This window comes from Triticum dicoccoides, chromosome 2A (assembly GCF_002162155.2).
Source record: "Triticum dicoccoides isolate Atlit2015 ecotype Zavitan chromosome 2A, WEW_v2.0, whole genome shotgun sequence".
NCBI classification, from domain to species: Eukaryota; Viridiplantae; Streptophyta; class Magnoliopsida; order Poales; family Poaceae; genus Triticum; species Triticum dicoccoides.
Window position 1 is genome coordinate 406,448,590 of NC_041382.1, and position 19,760 is coordinate 406,468,349.

The window sequence follows — 19,760 nt, forward strand, 5'->3', positions numbered from 1 at the left end:
TGATCAAGTTGCTTAAAATTCATAATATCGTTTCTAAGAGAGATGATCTTAGCGGGAGGGAAATACTTAGAGATAAAAGCATCTTTGCACTTGTTCCAAGAATCAATACTATTCTTAGGCAAAGACGAAAACCAAGCTTTAGCACGATCTCTAACGAAAAAGGAAATAGCTTCAATTTAATGACATCATTATCGACATCTTTTTTCTTTTGCATATCACATAAATCAACGAAGCTATTCGGATGAGTAGCGGCATCTTCACTAGGAAGGCCGGCGAATTGATCTTTCATAACAAGATTCAACAAAGCAGCATTGATTTCACAAGATTCATTATTGGCAAGAAGAGCAATCGGAGTGTTAAGGAAATCATTATTATTAGTGTTGGTGAAGTCACACAATTTGGTAGTATCTTGAGCCATCGTGACAAGCAAGCAAACTAGCACACAAGCAAACAAGAGCAAACGGGGAAAAGAGGAAAATAGAGAGGGTGGATAGAGAGAGACAGGGCAAATAAAATGGCAAGGGTGAAGTGGGGGAGACGAAAACAAGAGGCAAATGGGAAATAATGTAATGCGAGAGATAGGGATTGTGATGGGTACTTGGTATGTTGACTTTTTGCGTAGACTCCCCGGCAACGGCACCAGAAATCCTTCTTGCTACCTCTTGAGCTTGCGTTGGTTTTCCTCGAAGAGGAAGGGATGATGCAGCAAAGTAGCATAAGTATTTCCCTCAGTTTTTGAGAACCAAGGTATCAATCCAGTAGGAGGCCACGCTCAAGTCGCTCGTACCTGCACAAAACGATAGCTACTCGCAACCAACGCGATTAGGGGTTGTCAATCCCTTCACGGTCACTTACGAGAGTGAGATCTGATAGATATAATATTTTTGGTATTTTTGGTATAAAGATGCAAAGTAAAAAATAAAGGCAAAGTAAAAAAGCAAAGCAAGATTAAAGTGATGGAAATTAATATGGTGAGAATAGACCCGGGGGCCATAGGTTTCACTAGTGGCTTCTCTCAAGAGCATAAGTATTCTATGGTGGGTGAACAAATAACTGTTGAGCAATTGACAGAATTGAGCATAGTTATGAGAATATCTAGGCATGATCATGTATATAGGCATCACGTCTGTGACAAGTAGACCGAAACGATTCTGCATCTACTACTATTAATCCACTCATCGACCGCTATCCAGCATGCATCTAGAGTATTAAGTTAAAAACAGAGTAACGCCTTAAGCAAGATGACATGATGTAGAGAGATAAATTCATGCAATATGAAATAAACCCCATCTTGTTATCTTCGATGGCAACGATACAATACGTGCCTTGTTGCCCCTTTTGTCACTAGGAAAGGACACCGCAAGATCGAACCCAAAGCTAAACACTTCTCCCATGGCAAGAACTACCAATCTAGTTGGCCAAACCAAACGAATAATTCGAAGAGACTTGCAAAGATAACCAATCATACATAAAAGAATTCAGAGAAGATTCAAATATCATTCATAGATAGACTTGATCATAAACCCACAATTCATCGGTCTCAACAAACACACCACAAAAAGAAGATTACATCGAATAGATCTCCACAAGAGAGGGGGAGAACTTTGTATTGAGATCCAAAAAGAGAGAAGAAGCCATCTAGCTACTAACTATGGACCCGAAGGTCTGAGGTAAACTACTCACGCTTCATCGCAGAGGCTATGATGATGTAGAAGCCCTCCGTGATGACGGCCCTCTCCGGCGGAGCTCCGGAATAGGCCCCAAGATGGGATCTCGTGGATACAGAAAGTTGCGGCGGTGGAATTAGGTTTTTGGCTCCGTATCTTTTCGTTTGGGGGTACGTAGGTATATATAGGAGGAAGGAGTACGTTAGTGGAGCATCGAGGGGCCCACGAGGCAGGGCGTGCACCCTAGGGGGAGCTCCCCACCCTCGTGACCGCCTCTCTGATGCCTTGGCGTAGGGTCCAAGTCTCCTGGATCATGTTCGGTGAGAAAATCACGTTCCCGAAGGTTTCATTCCGTTTGGACTCCGTTTGATATTACGTTTCTTCGTAACACTGAAATAGGCAAAAAACAACAATTCTGGGCTGGGCCTCCGGTTAATAGGTTAGTCCCAAAAATAATATAAAAGTGGAAAATAAAGCCCAATATAGTCCAAAACAGTAGATAATATAGCATGGAGCAATCAAAAATTATAGATACATTGGAGACGTATCACCCATCAATATTATCAGACAAGAGATCTTTAACAATAGCAATATTAGGTTCAACTTTAACTTGCTCAGGAGGTGTATATGTTCTAATATTACTTTTACGAACCACAGTTGAAGCTTTAGCATGATCCTTTATCCTTAAAGGGAAAGGTGGTTCCTCAACATAAGAAGTAGGAACAATAGGATCATTATAAGTGATAGTCTTTTCTTCAACTTTAATAGGTGCAGCTACTTTTACTTCTATGGGAGGATGATATTTAAACCACTTCTCCCTAGGGAGATCAACATGAGTAGTAAAAGATTCACAGAAAGAAGCTACTATCTCAGAGTCAAGTCCATATTTAGTGCTAAATTTACGGAAAACATCGGCATCCATAAAAGATTTAACACAATCAAATTTAGGGGTCATACCTGACGCCTTACCTTCATCGAGGTCCCAATCTTCAGAGTTGCATTTAATTCTTTCCAATAAATCCCATTTGAATTCAATAGTCTTCATCATAAAAGAGCCAGCACAAGAAGTATCGAGCATGGTGCGATTGTTATCAGAAAGCCGAGCATATAAATTCTGAATAATCATTTCTCTTGAGAGCTCATGATTGGGGCATGAATATAACATTGATTTAAGCCTCCCCAAGCTTGAGTGATGCTTTCTCCTTCGCGAGGCCAAAAAATTTATATATAATTGCGATCACGATGAACAAGATGCATAGGATAAAACTTCTGATGAAATTCCAATTTCAATCGTTTGTAGTTCCATGAGCCCGTATCATCACATAGCCTATACCATGTCAATGTATCTTCCTTCAAAGATAAAGGGAAGACCTTCTACTTAATAACATCTCCGGGTACACCTGCAAGCTTAAATAACCCACAAACTTCATCCACATATATTAGGTGCTCATCAGGATGCGTTGTTCTGTCTCCTACAAAAGGATTAGCTAGCAGTTTTCTATCATACCCGAAGGAATTTCAAAGTAGACATTTTCATTTTCAGTAGGTTCATTAGGTTGAGAAGCAACTCTTTGCTCTACTGGTCGGGGTGAAGATACCCCGAACAATCCCCTCAGAGGATTACATTCCATAGTAACAAGTGACAGTAAATTTCAGCACACTATATAAATTTTTCCTTACCAAATTCCACCTACCAAAGGCGCTTTACTCCCCGGCAACAGCGCCAGAAAAGTGTCTTGATGACCCACAAGTATAGGGGATCTATCGTAGTCCTTTCGATAAGTAAGAGTGCTGAACCCAACGAGGAGCAGAAGGAAATGATAAGCGGTTTTCAGCAAGGTATTCTCTGTAAGCACTGAAATAATAAGTAACAGATAGTTTTGTGATAGGATAATTTGTAACGAGTAACAAGTAACAAAAGTAAATAAAGTGCAGCAAGGTGGCCCAATCCTTTTTGTAGCAAAGGACAAGCCTGGACAAACTCTTATATGATGTAAAGTGCTCCCAAGGACATATGGGAATATCGTCAAGCTAGTTTTCATCACGTTCATATGATCCACGTTCGTACTTTGATAATTTGGTATGTGGGTGGACCGGTGCTTGGGTGTTGCCCTTACTTGGACAAGCATCCCACTTATGATTAACCTTTATTGCAAGCATCCACAACTACAACAAAAGTATTAAGGTAAACCTAACCATAGCATGAAACATATGGATCCAAATCAGCCCCTTACGAAGCAACGCATAAACTAGGGTTTAAGCTTCTGTCACTGTAGCAACCCATCATCTACTTATTACTTCCCAATGCCTTCCTCTAGGTCCAAATATTGGTGAAGTGTCATGTAGTCGACGTTCACATAACACCACTAGAGGAGAGACAACATACATCTCATCAAAATATCGAACGAATACCGAATTCACATGACTACTAATAGCAAGACTTCTCCCATGTCCTCAGGAACAAACGTAACTACTCACAAAGCATATTCATGTTCATAATCAGAGGGGTATTAATATGCATATAGGATCTAAACATATGATCTTCCACCAAATAAGCCAACTAGCATCAATTACAAGGAGTAATTAACACTACTAGCAACCCACAGGTACCAATCCCGGACTTGGAGACAAGAATGGGATACAAGAGATGAAATAGGGTTTTGAGAGGAGATGGTGCTGGTGAAGATGTTGATGGAGATTGCCCTCTCCCGATGAGAGGAGCGTTGATGATGATGATGGCGATGATTTCCCCCTCCCGGAGGAAAGTTTCCCAGGCAGAACAGCTCCGCCAGAGCCCTAGATTGGTTCCGCCAAGGTTCCGCCTCGTGGCGGCGGAGTCTCATCCAGAAAGATGGCTTATGATTTTTCCTCATCGAAAGACTCCATACAGCAGAAGATGGCCATCGGAGGGCCACCAGGGGGCCCACGAGGTAGGGGGCGTACCCGGGGGGGTAGGGCGCGCCCCCCACCCTCATGGGCAGGGTGTGGCCCCCTGGTGAACTTCTTGTGCTTAGTATTTTTTATATATTCTGAAAACGTGTTCCGTGAAGTTTCAGGACTTTTGGAGCTGTGCAGAATAGGTCTGTAATATTTGCTCCTTTTCCAGCCCAGAATCCCAGCTGCCGTCATTCTCCCTCTTTATGTAAACCTTGTAAAATAAGAGAGAATAGGCATAAGTATTGTGACATAATGTGTAATAACAGCCCATAATGCAATAAATATCAATATAAAAGCATGATGCAAAATGGACGTATCAGTGTGCCACACCATCAAGGGAGCTCCAACCTGTTTGAGTACGGGGATCACTTGGTATATGTGGTTTGCTTCACGATTCATGCAATTTCATTCTTTATGCTAGCTTGAGCCCTTAACTAATATGTTGTTCCTCTCTTTTAGGCGCATCACCACAAGAAGGAGGTGCCACCACTGTACGACCTCTATGACATGGCCCATAGTGCCCCGTACAAGAAGGCCAAGGCATTCTCTGAGTCTGACCTCGATCATCCGGAGAGCTTCACCAACATCTCCTCCCACAACAAGCTCGTGAGGTACAGAGACTTTGGGGAGGCATTGAAAGGGGATGACTTCAACCCGAGCTAGAGTGCTTTTGATCCAGAGCTCGTGATGCTATCTGGTGAAGGGAGGAAACATGGCTCGGCAGCCATTGGGGATGGACTGATACGGTGTCCTAGAACTCTCCAGGAGATCAAGAAGCTCCAGACGAGCTTTCTTCCTGAGATGAGTCCTCGTCCACGGTCAATAGAGCTCACCATCGAGGCTAGGTCCCAGGAGCTTCTGGCGAAAGCAAACAGGCAGGCGGTGGAGAGGGGGAATGAGTTGGAGGATAGGTCAGCTAGGATGATGGAGGAGGAGAGGAACCGGAACGACTTGGGTCACCGGGCCCTATACGAGCTCCTCGTGGTAAGTTTCTCCTCCATATTAGCCAAATCATACATGTAATGTTCGTTTCATTACTAACTCATATGACTAACTCGTGAAAAGAAAATGTATAGTCAGCGTGCAAGAAAAAAGGCTAGACCCCTCCGCCGATGCCCCAGATTGGTATAGCGGATACGGTGAGTTTCATTAGTTACTAGTATTCACATTTCAGTTGCATCATGGTAACAAGACATTGCAAATGAACTTTGGTGCAGCATGCCTCCCAACAAGCATCGACCGATCCTTCTTCGTCTCACAACTGCGCAACCCCAAACGGTCCTTCTCCGTCTGGTACTAGCGCACACCTGACCAGTACTTCACCTCCGTGATGATGGTAAGTTTTCCCAAGTGACAAAATAACCTTACTTAGCTCCGAACTGACATAGTTTACCTAGGATAGCTATAAGATGACCTGTACTTAGCATTTTTTCCTACTAAATGACTTAATATGCTTAGTTAGCTAAAAAAACAGGCATACCTACCTAGGATAGCTCAATAATGATCTATACTTAGCTTAGCTAGTTCATTTATGATATAATTAGCTCCCTTGGGTAAAAAAAATGGCATAATAACCTAGGTTTAGCTCCATAATGACATAGACTTAGCTTATTTTCCTCAAAAATGACATAATAACCTTACTTAGCTCCAAACTGACATACTTTACCCAGAATAGCTATTAAATGACCTATACTTAGCATTTTCCCTCCAAAATGACAAAATATGCTTAGTTAGCTAAAAACAGGCATAACTACCTAGGATAGCTTAATAATGATCTATACTTAGCTTAGCTAGTTCATTTATGACATAATTAGCTCACTTGGGTAAAAATGGCGTAATAACCTAGGTTTAGCTCCAAAATGACATAGACTCAGCTTATTTTCCTCAAAAATGACATAATTACCTTACTTAGCTCCAAACTGACATACTTTACCTAGGATAGCTATTAAATAACCTATACTTAGCATTTTTTCCTACAAAATGACAAAATATGCATAGTTAGCTCAAAAATGTCATAACTACATAGGTTAGCTCAAAAATGACCTATACTTAGCATACTTAGGTAAAAAATGGCATGATAACCTTGGTTTAGCTCCAAAATGACATAGACTTAGCTTATTTTCCTCCAAAATGACAAAATAACCTTACTAAGCTCCAAAATGACCTATTTACCTAGCTTAGCTCTAAAATGACCTACACTTAGCATTTTTACCTAGCTTAGCTAAAAATGGCATTTTTACCTACCTTAGTTAGAAGAAGAAGAAGATAAAGAAGAGGAGAGGAGAAAAAGAAAGAGAAGAAAAATTCTTGTTCTTCTTTTTATTCTTCTTCTTCTTCTTTTTCTTCTTCTTCTTCTTCTTCTTCTTCTTCTAGCTAGTCTTCTTCTTCTTCCAACTTTCTTCTTTCCCAATTTGCAGATTTGCTTTATATGAGGAGCTTGCGTTCATGGAGTCCACTCTTCTCCTTGTGCTTCTTTTATGTTTTTGGAAATTTGTTGCAAAATTGTTGTTGGATATGTATGTATGGATGAAACCATTTTGTGTTGGATAACTTGTTGTTGGAAACTTGTTATATATATGTTGTTGGGAACTTGTTATATATATGTTGTCGGAAACTTGTTACATATATATCTGTGAAATTCTGCGAAATTCAATTAAATTAACAAAAAACAGAAAAAGGGGCTGTACAGGCTCTTTGTCGTTTGTTGGCAGACGACAAAGAGCTTTGCCATCAGCGAGCAAATGACAAATCTGCCACGTGGCAGATACTTGTGCAACCTGGGGGCACTATGGCTGGCCTATTTGGTCAGTTTGCCGTCCACTAGCTGATGGCAAAGACCTTTGAATCTTTGTCGTCTACTGGCAGATGGCAAAGATGAAAAGGTCTTTGTCGTCAGCTGGCGGACGACAAAGCATGTCGTTAACCCCCTAACGGAACTAACCAGCCATGTGCGTCGTCCATGCCCTTTGCTGTCTGCCAGCGGATGACAAAGGCCTCGACATCTTTATTGTCAGCCAGCAGGCGGCAAAGAGCCCTTTACAATGGTTTCTTCAGCCGGACTATTTGCTGTCAGCTGGCTGACGGCAAAGGTCTTTGCCGTCGGCCAGCCATGCCTTTGCCGTCTGCCATGGCTGACGGAAAGATCCTGATTCCTGTAGTGACCACTCATCAAGGGTGCATGACCATAAAAGATATTGCTCATATAAATATAACGACCATTATTCTCTTATTTAAATGAATAACTGTCTCGCATCAAAACAAGATCCAGATATAATGTTCATGCTCAACGCTGGCACCAAATAACAATTATTCAGGTCTAAAATTAATCCCGAAGGTAGATGTAGAGGTAGCATGCCGACGGCGATCACATCGACCTTGGAATCATTTCTGACGCACATCGTCACCTCGTCCTTAGCCAATCTTTGTTTAATCCGTAGCCCTTGTTTTGAGTTGCAAATATGAGCAATGGAACCAGTATCAAATACCCAGGCGCTACTACGACCATTGGTAAGGTACACATCAATAAGATGTATATCAAATATACCTTTCACTTTGCCATCCTTCTTATATGCCAAATACTTGGGGAAGTTCCGCTTCCAATGACCAGTACCTTTGTTGTAGAAGCACTCGGTTTCAGGCTTAGTTCTAGACTTGGGCTTCTTCACAGGAGCAACAACTTGCTTGCTATTCTTCTTGAAGTTCCCCTTCTTTCCTTTGCCCTTTTTCTTGAAACTATGGTCTTGTTAACCATCAACACTTGATGCTCCTTCTTGATTTCTACCTCTGCAGCCTTAAGCATTGCGAAGAGCTCGGGAATTGTATTTTCCATCCCTTGCATCTTATAGTTCATCACAAAGCCTTTGTAGCTTGGTGGCAGTGATTGAAGAACTCTGTTAATGACAGTATCATCCGGAAGATTAACTCCCAGTTGAGTCAAGTGGTTATGGTACCCAGACATTCTGAGAATGTGTTCACTGACAGAACTGTTCTCCTCCATCTTGCAGCTATAGAACTTGTTGGAGACTTCATATCTCTCAACTCGGGCATTTTCTTGAAATATTAACTTCAACTCCTGGAACATCTCATATGGTCCATGACGTTCAAAACATCTTTGAAGTCCCGATTCTAAGCCGTAAAGCATGGCACACTGAACTATCGAGTAGTCATCAGATTTAGCTTGACAGACATTCATAACGTCCGGAGTTGCTCCTGCAGCAGGCTTTACACCTACTAGTGCATCAAGGACGTAATTCTTCTGCGCAGCAATGAGGATAATCCTCAAGCTACGGACCCAATCTGTGTTGTTGCTACCATCATCTGTCAACTTAGCTTTCTCTAGGAATGCATTAAAATTCAAGGGAACGATAGTCGGGCCATTGATCTACAACATAGATATGCAAAAATATCAGGACTAAGTTCATGATAAATTTAAGTTCAATTAATCATATTACTTAAGAACTCCCACTTAGATAGACATCCCTCGAGTCATCTAAATGATCACATGATCCATATCAACTAAACCATGTCTGATCATCACGTGAGATGGAGTAGTTTTCAATGGTGAACATCTCTATGTTGATCATATATACTATATGATTCACGTTCGACCTTTAGGTTTCAGTGTTCCGAGGCCATGTCTGTACATGCTAGGCTCGTCAAGGTTAACCCGAGTATTGCACACGTGCAAAACTGGCTTGTACCCATTGTATGTGAACGTAGAGCTTATCACACCCGATCATCACGTGGTGTCTCGGCACGACGAACTGTCGCAACGGTGCATACTCAGGGAGAACACTTATACCTTGAAATTTAGTGAGGGATCATCTTATAATGCTACCGCCGTACTAAGAAAAATAAGATGCATAAAAGATAAACATCACATGTAGTCAAAATATGTGACATGATATGGCCATCATCATCTTGTGCCTTTGATCTCCATCTCCAAAGCACCGTCATGATCTCCATCGTCACCGGCTTGACACCTTGATCTTCATCGTAGCGTCATTGTCATCTCGCCAACTATTGCTTCTACGACTATCGCTAACGCATAGTGATAAAGTAAAGCAATTACGTGGCGATTGCATTTCATACAATAAAGCGACAACTATAAGGCTCCTGCCAGTTGTCGATAACTTTTACAAAACATGATCATCTCATACAATAATGTATATCACATCATGTCTTGACCATATCACATCACAACATGCCCTGCAAAAACAAATTAGATGTCCTCTACTTTCTTGTTGCAAGTTTTACGTGGCTGCTACGGGCTTCTAGTAAGAACCGTTCTTACCTATGCATCAAAACCACAACAATTTTTCATCAAGTGTGTTGTTTTAACCTTCAACAAGGACCGGTCGTAGTCAAATTCGATTCAACTAAAGTTGGAGAAACAGACACCCGCCAGCCACCTTTATGCAAAACAAGTTGCATGTCTGTCGGTGGAACCAGTCTCATGAACATGGTCATGTAAGGTTGGTCCGGGCCGCTTCATCCAACAATACCGCCGAATCGAAATAAGACGTTGGTGGTAAGCAGTATGACTATGATCCCCCACATCTCTTTGTGTTCTACTCATGCATATCATCTACGCATATACCTGGCTCGTATACCACTGTTGGGAATGTAGAATGCAATTTAAAAAATTTCCTACGATCACGAAAGATCTATCTAGGAGATGCATAGCAATGAGAGGGAGAGAGTGTGTCCATGTACCCTCATAGAACAAAAGCGAAAGTGCTAGGTTAACATGGTTGATGTAGTCGAACGTCTTCGTTATCCAACCAATCAAGTATTGAACGTATGTCACCTCCGAGTTCACCACATGTTCAGCACGATGACGTCCCTCGAACTCTTGATCCAGCAAAGTGTCGAGGGTGAGTTTCGTCAGCACGACGGTGTGGTGACGGTGATGTGATCCGCGCAGGGCTTCGCCTAAGCACTACGACAATATGACCAGAGGAGTACACTCTGGAGGTGGGCACCGCACACGGCTAAGAAACAACTGTTGTGCTTTGGGGGTGCCCCCTACCCTCGTATATAAAAGAGGAGGGGAGGAGGCCGGCCCTAGGGGCGCGCCCAAGTGGGGGGAAACCGACTAGGACTCGCAATCCTAGTCGCCCCCCTATCCTTTCTTTCGGAGGGGGGAAAGGGAAGGAGAGGGAGAGGGAGAAGGAAAAGGGGGCCGCGCCCCCTCCCTCTTGCCCAATTTGGATTCCCTTGGGGAGGGGGGGCATGCACCACCCCTTGTTGGCTCGCCTCTCTCTCCCCTATGGCCCATGTAGGCCCATTACTTCCCCGGGGGGTTCCGGTAACCTCCTAGTACTTCGAAAAATTCCTGAACCACTCTCAAACCATTTCGGTGTCCGAATACCATCGTCCAATATATCAATATTTACCTCTCGACCATTTAGAGACTCCTCATCATGTCCGTGATCTCACCCGGGACTCCGAACAATCTCCGGTCGCCAAAACACATAAATCATAATACAAATCATCATCAAAAGTTAAGCGTGCGGACCCTATGGGTTCGAGAACTATGCAGACATGACTGAGACACATCTCCGATCAATAACCAACAGCGGAACCTGCATGCTCATATTGGTTCCTACATATTCTACAAAGATCTTTATTGGTCAAACTGCAATGCAACATATGTTATTCCCTTTGTCAGTGGTATGTTACTTGCCCGAGATTCGATCGTCGGTATCTTCATACCTAGTTCAATCTCGTTACCAGCAAGTCTCTTTACTCATTCAGTAATGCATCATCCCGCAATAACACATTAGTTACATTGCTTGCAAGGCTTATCGTGATGTGCATTGCCGAGAGGGCCCAGAGATACCTCTCCGATACTCGGAGTGACAAATCCTAATCTTGATCTATGCCAACCCAACAAACACCTTCGGAGACACATGTAGAGCATATTTATAATCACCCAGTTATGTTGTGATGTTTGATAGCACACAAGGTGTTCCTCTGGTATTCGGGAGTTGCATAATCTCATAGTCAAAGGAATATGTATAAGTCATGAAGAAAGTAATAGCAATAAAACTTAACGATCATTATGCTAAGCTAACAGAAGGGTCTTGTCCACCACATCATTCTCCCAATGATGTGATCCCGTTCATCAAATGACAACACATGTCTATGGTCAAGAAACTTAACCATCTTCGATTAACGAGCTAGTCAAGTAGAGGCATACTAGGGACACTCTGTTTTGTCTATGTATTCACACATGTATCAAGTTTCCGGTTAATACAATTCTAGCATGAATAATAAACATTTATCATGATATAAGGAAATATAAATAACAACTTTGTTATTGCCTCTAGGGCATATTTCCTTCACTAACATACTTTTTGTACTTGGATCATATGCACTTATGATTGCAAAGTTATTGATGTAGATCGTGAAAGTGCAACTAATCCCCAGGTGGTTTTGGTAATTTATAACAACATATAGCTCATTGAACTAATATCCATTCAAGTTTAATATTTCAGAAAGTTCATTGAATGGCATGGCATGGCTAGAGCTGTGAACACCTCAAAATGCTAAGGACACATATTGGCAGAAGCTCAAGACTCTTCATTCCATTTTTAGTGATCGAAGATCACATTGAGTCCATAGGAAAGCCAATACTATTAAAAGGGGATGAGGTGTTGCTTAATGGCTTGCTTGCTCAAATGCTTAGTGATATTTCTCCAAATCCCTCAACTACTTTCTCATTCCAAATATGCCAAAAACCCAAACTCCAACTCGGCCCCACCGATATTTCCTACCCGACGCCACCGAGTTCATATGACATAGCCACAACCAGAAACCCTAACAATTTGGTCACAACAATATGGATCTCGGTCTCACCAAGATGGCCTTGCCAATTCTGTCGTCGAATTGTCACGACAGATGTCCTAGAGCAAGGACTTAGTCGTAGGGCCATCACACTAGGAAGCTTAAAGGGGTTAATCGGGACAAATGACACAAGAGAGTTTTATACTAGTTCGGCCCCTTACAAGGAAGGTAAAAGCCTACGTCTAGTTGGGTTTGGTATTGCTGAGGTTTCGATCACCAAGAGGCTTAACTCGCCGGCTTGGTTATCGACTTGTTGTTTTTTTCTAAACCGCCATCGGGTCGTCCCCTTATATACACGGGTTGACGCCAGGTGGCCTACAGAGTCCCGGCCGGCTCATAATCGTGTCTGGCTCGGTGACTTTCTTTACATGTCTTTCTGTACAAGTATTTCCTTACATGTGGCGTTTTACAATATCGGGCCTTAAGCCGGCCCCATGCCTTTGGGCCTTCTATAAGATTTATAAACTACAAACTTGGATGTTTACTGAACTTCTTGCGTAACCCGCCATTGAAGCTGACCCGGCCCCTCCTCGGCGGGTCTCAGGTGATAGTAATATCCCCAACATTAGGCCCCAGGTTGACTTTGAACTTTGTTCTTTGTCAATCTTCAATACTTAGGCAGAATCAATCCTCTGTCTGAAAATTTTCTTAACCCGCCGTGACGTCATCTTTTTGAAACACAAAAAACTTTCATGACGTCATCTTCCAACGGATCTTTCATTTTTAATGCTTTCCGGGAATCGAGGCGTCTGTTCAGTTGGATAATCATTATTGGGTCTCCTCGATTTTCGCGCCTGCCTGTTCACGCATTCCCTTATAAATAGGCATAACTTAAGTCTTTCTCATTCTCCTTTCTTCCTCATCTTCTTCCTCTCGCAACCTCCGTCGCTGCTTGAGCTTCGCCGTCGCCGCAACTCTCATCGTCCTCGTCAATCTTGGCCACTACATCACCCTGAGTTCATCCAGAGAACGGGGCGACTTTTTCGTGGCAGGCCTGCTTCCTGTAAGCTTTCCTCTCTCTCCCGCACCTAGATCCGTTTCTAGGTTTCACGAGTTCTTTAGCGTTCTTCATCTGTTCATCATGGGCCATCTTGTAGATCTTCTCCGCAACTTATTTTGATCCAGAAAAGAGATATAACTCGCGCGGTAGCTGTTTGGCATTCATTTTTGATATCAGTAGATCCCTTTTACCTGTACAGATGCTTCGTTATAGTCGGCGAACTCCTCTGTACTATGTTTTTAGGTCTAGAATATTTCCCTTTTTGAAACAGCCCTTTGATCCAAAATGATAATAAGAACTTGGTGAAACTTGTTTATGCCAACACTTAACGGAATTCTGTCTTCTGAGAAAATCTGTAGTCATGGCGGCTTACCACTCCAGCTTTCTTTTCCTTATATACCATTAGCCCTTAGTTAAACCACCATTACTTGCTTTATAATTGAACATAGACTGAACCGCCATATTGTTATTTATTTTTCAGTTCGTTGCTCATCATGCCGTCGAAGTCACCGACTGTCTGTAACTGGGTCCCTTCTTCCGTAACTGAGGAACGGTTAAAAGAATTCTTCATCGTTGGGTTTCTACCTTCAAAGAATGTCATGTCTTATCGTGCTCCTGACCCGGAGGAAGAACGTCCCAATCTGAAAGATGGAGAAGTGATTATCTTTACTGACCACATGAACCGGGGATTTTCACCACCCGGTTCAAAATTCTTCAGAGAGGTCCTTCATTTTTTCAAACTCCATCCTCAGGACCTTGGACCCAACTCTATGTCCAATATTTGTAACTTCCAAGTACTCTATGAGGCATATCTTCAGCAAGAGCCCACTGTAGAACTGTTTAGAGAGTACTTTTATCTAAACCGCCAGAATGAATGCACTAACGGTTCTAGCTTAGAACTTGGAGGCATTTCAATTCAGCGCCGTCAGGGTGCTGTTTTTCCCCTCATCGTCTTACCGAGCCACCCAAAAGATTGGAACCAAACTTGGTTTTATTGTTAGGATACTTCTCCAGCAAACGAGAAGCCTCTGCCGGGTTATCGCCCTAGCCGTCTTGACTCCAAGTTCACCCTTTCGGGTAAGCTTACCATCGATGAACGTAGGAAGCTTCTTCCCTCCATTAGAAGAATCAACGGCTTATTGGATAATGGTCTAACCAGAGTAGATCTGACCCGTTGCTAGATCTCATGGCGGGTTATCCCATTAAGTCGTCGATCTCAACTGATGTATGAATATGACGGTAGCCCGGACCACCCTCTTCGTCACAGCCTAGTTGAACTCACCGAAGAAGACATTGTTTCGATGTTGACCCTTTTGGTAAATGGGAAGTATGAAGATTGCAGTATTGTTGGGTTAAGTCCCTTCTGCAAGATTAATCCGGTGCCAGAAGTAAGTACATTCTGATCTCTTTTTTTCCTGTTTTGCCCAGCTATTAGTACTTAATACTGATCTTTCTTCTTGTCTTTACAGGCCAATTTCGACTTTCGGAAGGTGAAATATGACCACGAAGTTGCCAAGAAGGCAAAACTCCCCACCATGAACGCCAAGAAAACAGCCCGGAAATCCAAGAAGAAGAAGAAGAAAACCACTGCTGAAGATTTAATGAAGCTTGACGACACGTCTGACTCGGAGGTAGCCCTTGACTCCCTTGTCCAATTTTTTAACACTCTTATTGACACTGATCCTTACCAGGATGACACTAGGGTCAGTCAGGCTTAGGAAGTAGAGGTAACTATTATTTCCTCCGACTCAGAGCCCTTACCAAGACACAAAGTTCATCGAGTGATCCGTAAAGTAAGGTTTTCTAACCCTTTAGCTCACTTGGATCCCAACTTTCATTCGAAAAAGCAGCAACATGAAAGCCGCCGTGAAGTTGGAATTGAGGATGAACCGGCTATTGTCCTTCAACAGACCCCTCGGAAACGCCCAAACGAGGTTTAATTATTACTGTCTTTAACCCATTTTGATGAATCCTGCTCCTTACATTTCTTTTAACTCTTTCCTTTATCCTTTCAGGAGGTGTCTCGTTCTTCAGATGACTCATCTCAAACACAATTGCCGGCTTTCAAGACTGCTCCTAGGTAATCAGAACTTTTCCTTTCTTCCAGATTGCTCAATTGTATTTTAACGCTGACAATTCTGCTATATTTTTCTTTAGTGGCCAGGCTAAATCCAAGAAATCGAAGGTGGCTAGACCGGCGGAAGACCCGCCAATACCAGCATCTAAGCCGGCTAGGCCACCTTCTCCATTAACTGTCGCCCCAGAAGTCCCGCCTATCAATGAAGCAAATCCTTTAGAGTCGTCCCTTGACAACACCACTATGAATCCTTCCACCGTTGGACCGTTAAGCTCAACTGACCCGCCGTCTCCACATGTCAATGATGTTCAAATTACTGGGAGTCGCTTCATTGAGCCAGAGAACCCAACAGTGTTGGCTAAGTGCACAGCTAAGCAGGAAGCATTGGAAAGGCAAAAGGTTCGCTTTGATGTTGCCAACTACGACCGTCTTAATGCCAGTGATATCTTATCTGGCTATCTCAGTCATGTCCACTCCAGTCGTGAGTCTGAGATCGAGATGGTCAAGCAACTTCAGTTGAAGTATGAGGTATGTTATTTCCGGTTAACCAATATTCCTTCAGCCCCCAAGTCTTCAGCTTTATGAGAGAAGCGGAATAACCTGTAGACTTAAAATATAGGCTGAGACTTTTTACCTCTGAATTGTTGCCTGATAGAAACAAAACTTGACCCATAGTCCCCAAGGACTGGTTTATTCTGAGCATTAATGAATCGGTACTTTTAGAATTAAAATCACCTTCAAAATACTTCACACTCCGGTTTAAACTTGAAAATTTTGTTGAACTGCATGCATTATCCCCAAAGTGCCAAGTGATGTTACTTTGTAAAGGACTTGGGACTTCAAATATGTTGGTAGAGTCATAAAAATTTGATTTAGCATACATTAGCCCCCAAGTGTCAAGTGGTTTATTCATACAATACTTGAGACTTGAATCTTGAAATTGGATACTGGAATTTGAAACCAAGTCTTGATTCATCTGAATGTTTTCACAGAATGCATTGTCTGAACTGAACTCCCAATTGACTGATACAAAGACCCGGCTAGCGAACCAGGAATCAGAAATTAAATCTTCCACCTCCCAACTGCAAATAAGCCTTTCTGAAATGGAGAAGTTTAAGACCGACTTTGCTGGCAAAGAAAAAACTTGGGCAGATGAGAAGATACTTCTGACCCGGCGAGCTGAGACAGCCGAGACAGCTCTGAAGGAAATTTCAACCGAACTGAACGGTTTAAAAGGCCAGGTGTCTCAGATGGTCGCTGCTATCTTTGGTAAGCTTCCTGATTTGATCTTTCATATGTGTTTCTTGTCAAACCGGATTATGATCCGTCAACTGACTATGAAAAATGCATGTAGGTCCGCGAAGTAAGACTCTAAACCAAGACCCGTTGATTAAGATGAAAGCCATGTACACTTTAACTGCACAATTGTATATCGGCGCACAACGAGCTCTGACTTCCATCTCTCCTACTAATCAAGGGTCTAACCGGATCAGTGATGTCTTGAAGAAGCTGTCTATTCTCCCTGCCAGATTCCAAGAGGTGAAACGCTCCTGCGCGCGAGCCGGAGCATTGACTGCCCTAAGCCGCTCCAAGGCTTGGGTACCAGATCTAGACCCGGCAGACGTGGCAAGAGGTTATCCTACCGTGAAGGAGGACGGGTCTCCTTTTGATCAGGATGACTTTATAACCTGCGTCTGTGAAGTCTGGCCTCAGGCGACTAGCCTTGGAGATGATACCAATGTGGACAAGTATCAACCGGGTTTTGACAATGAGGATAAGAAGATGGCCCCTCCTTCCTATAAAGTAACCGACTTGATTCCACCAGTGAGAGAAGACACATTTGCCCCAGAAGTTGATCCGGTTGGCCTGATTGATGACGAAGCTGAATTTGTCGCCATGAACGGCTATGACTAGTCAAAACCCAACTTCCAGCAGATTCAAGATGTTGAACCGGTGAGGGAAGGACAATGATCATCTTCATGGGCTTTAGAAAGCCTTGTAATAGCTTAGCTGCTAAAAACATCGTATGTCTGCTTATGCCATCGTGCATAAAATACTTCTATGTGAATCCGTGATTCCGGGTGCCAATGTTTTAATGCTTTTCTTATGCCTCGTTTAATGCTTGTCTCTGCAATGTTTAAACTCTGTTCCTGTGAACACAAGGAAAAAGGAAAAGCCTGGCAAGGCGGTTTAGAAACAACTGCGCTTAAACACCTCCTTTACAACTCGTATCTCCACCTCAAAGAATAGAGATAAATACAAATAAAGCATAAGGTGTAAGACTAACTCTTAAAGTAACGCAGCCGATAAGCGCGTGTAAGTAAAAACCATACCTTGTCCTTGGTGATCCTTAGATCGCCGGTTTTAAATAACCCGGGTGATGAATTTGAGAATTCAATATAAAAGTTAAGACTCCTTGAACATTCAATAATCATCATATCTCAGTAGCTCGTACCTTCGGATCCTTAGACCACCGGCTTGGATAACCCGGGCGGCTGTGTTGTCCAATAATTGAGTCGGCGAAGAGAACCGGGACATCTCATTTGTAATATTGAAATAACAAAAACTCAAAGGCAAGCAACAGATAACAAACATAATTTTAACTCTGTTTTTAAAAGATTGGGGGTTTCTGATTCGAATACGATCAGTAAACCGTACCAAGCTAAGGTTCGAATACGACCATATAGCCCCCAGTGGCTTTGGCGTTGCGTCGATCAAGAGGGTACTGACAGCTATGTTCTCTTTGGTTCGAATACGACCTATGTTTGAACAGGAAGCCCCCAAATGACCTTGAGAGGTTTTTAACGACCCTGATTCGAATATGATCCAAGTCGGCTCAAAAGGGATTAAGCTATGATTCGGATACGATTAAGAAGCCCCCAAGTGAGTTTGGCCTTGAGCCGATCAAAAGGGTTACGACAGCTATGTTCTCTTTGGTTCGAATACGACCTATGTTTGAACAAGAAGCCCCCAAGTGACCATGATATTTACAGCGAGATTCGAATACGATCATAAGCCGGACTAGAAAAGGTTAAACTTGATTCAAATATGATCAGCTCCTTAATAGTCATTTGTGAAAAAGTAATAAAGATGCATAATCTTTGAAAAGAAAAGAGACCGATGGTCTTACTTTATTGCTTATCATCGTATATACAGGATGAATGTATGTACAGGATGAGAGTCGGTGGCTCAGGTATAGTACGGTCGAAGTTGAGCAATGTTCCATGGCCGGTGGGTCTCCTCTTCTGACTTATGTGAGTCTGCATGCTCTCGAACGTCAATGAGGTAGTAAGACCCATTGTTTAAATTTTTACTGACCACAAAGGGTCCTTCCCAAGGTGGGGATAACTTGTGTGCATCTGAAAGATCTTGGGTGAGCCGGAGCACCAAGTCGCCTTCCTGAAAAGTCCTGGTCTTAACCCGACGGCTGTGATAACGACGCAGGTCCTGTTGATAGATCGCTGGCCGTGCTGCTGCTAAGTCTCTTTCTTCATCCAACAAGTCAAGTGCATCCTGTCTGGCTTTTTCATTGTTAGCTTCAACATAAGCCGCCACGCGGGGTGAGTCATGACGGATGTCACTGGGCAATACTGCTTCTTCCCCATAAACCATGAAGAAGGGTGTGTAACCCGTAGACCTGTTGGGTGTAGTATTGATGCTCCATAACACTGAAGGCAACTCCTTTACCCAACAACCCGGCGTTCGCTGTAAAGGAACCATAAGCCGGGGTTTTAGCCCTTTCAGAATTTCCTGATTGGCTCTCTTAGCTTGACCATTGGATTGAGGATGAGCTACAGAAGAAACATCAAGCCGGATGTGCTCTCGCTGACAAAACTCTTCCATAGCCCCTTGGGATAGATTGGTGCCATTGTCTGTGATAATACTGTGTGGAAAACCGAAACGAAAGATTATTTTCTTCATGAACTGAACCGCCATGGCTGCATCACACTTACTCACAGGCTCCACCTCAACCCATTTAGTGAACTTATCAACAGCCACCAGGAGATGTGTCTTCTTGTCCTTAGACCTTTTGAAAGGTCCCACCATGTCAAGCCCTAGACTGCAAATGGACAAGTGATTGGAATCATCCGGAGCTCTTGAGCCGGCACATGCGCTCGCCGTGCAAATTTCTGACATCCATCACATCTACTGACCAGATCTTCTGCATCAGCGTGAGCCGTCAACCAGTAAAAACCGTGACGAAATGCCTTGGCCACTAAAGATTTTG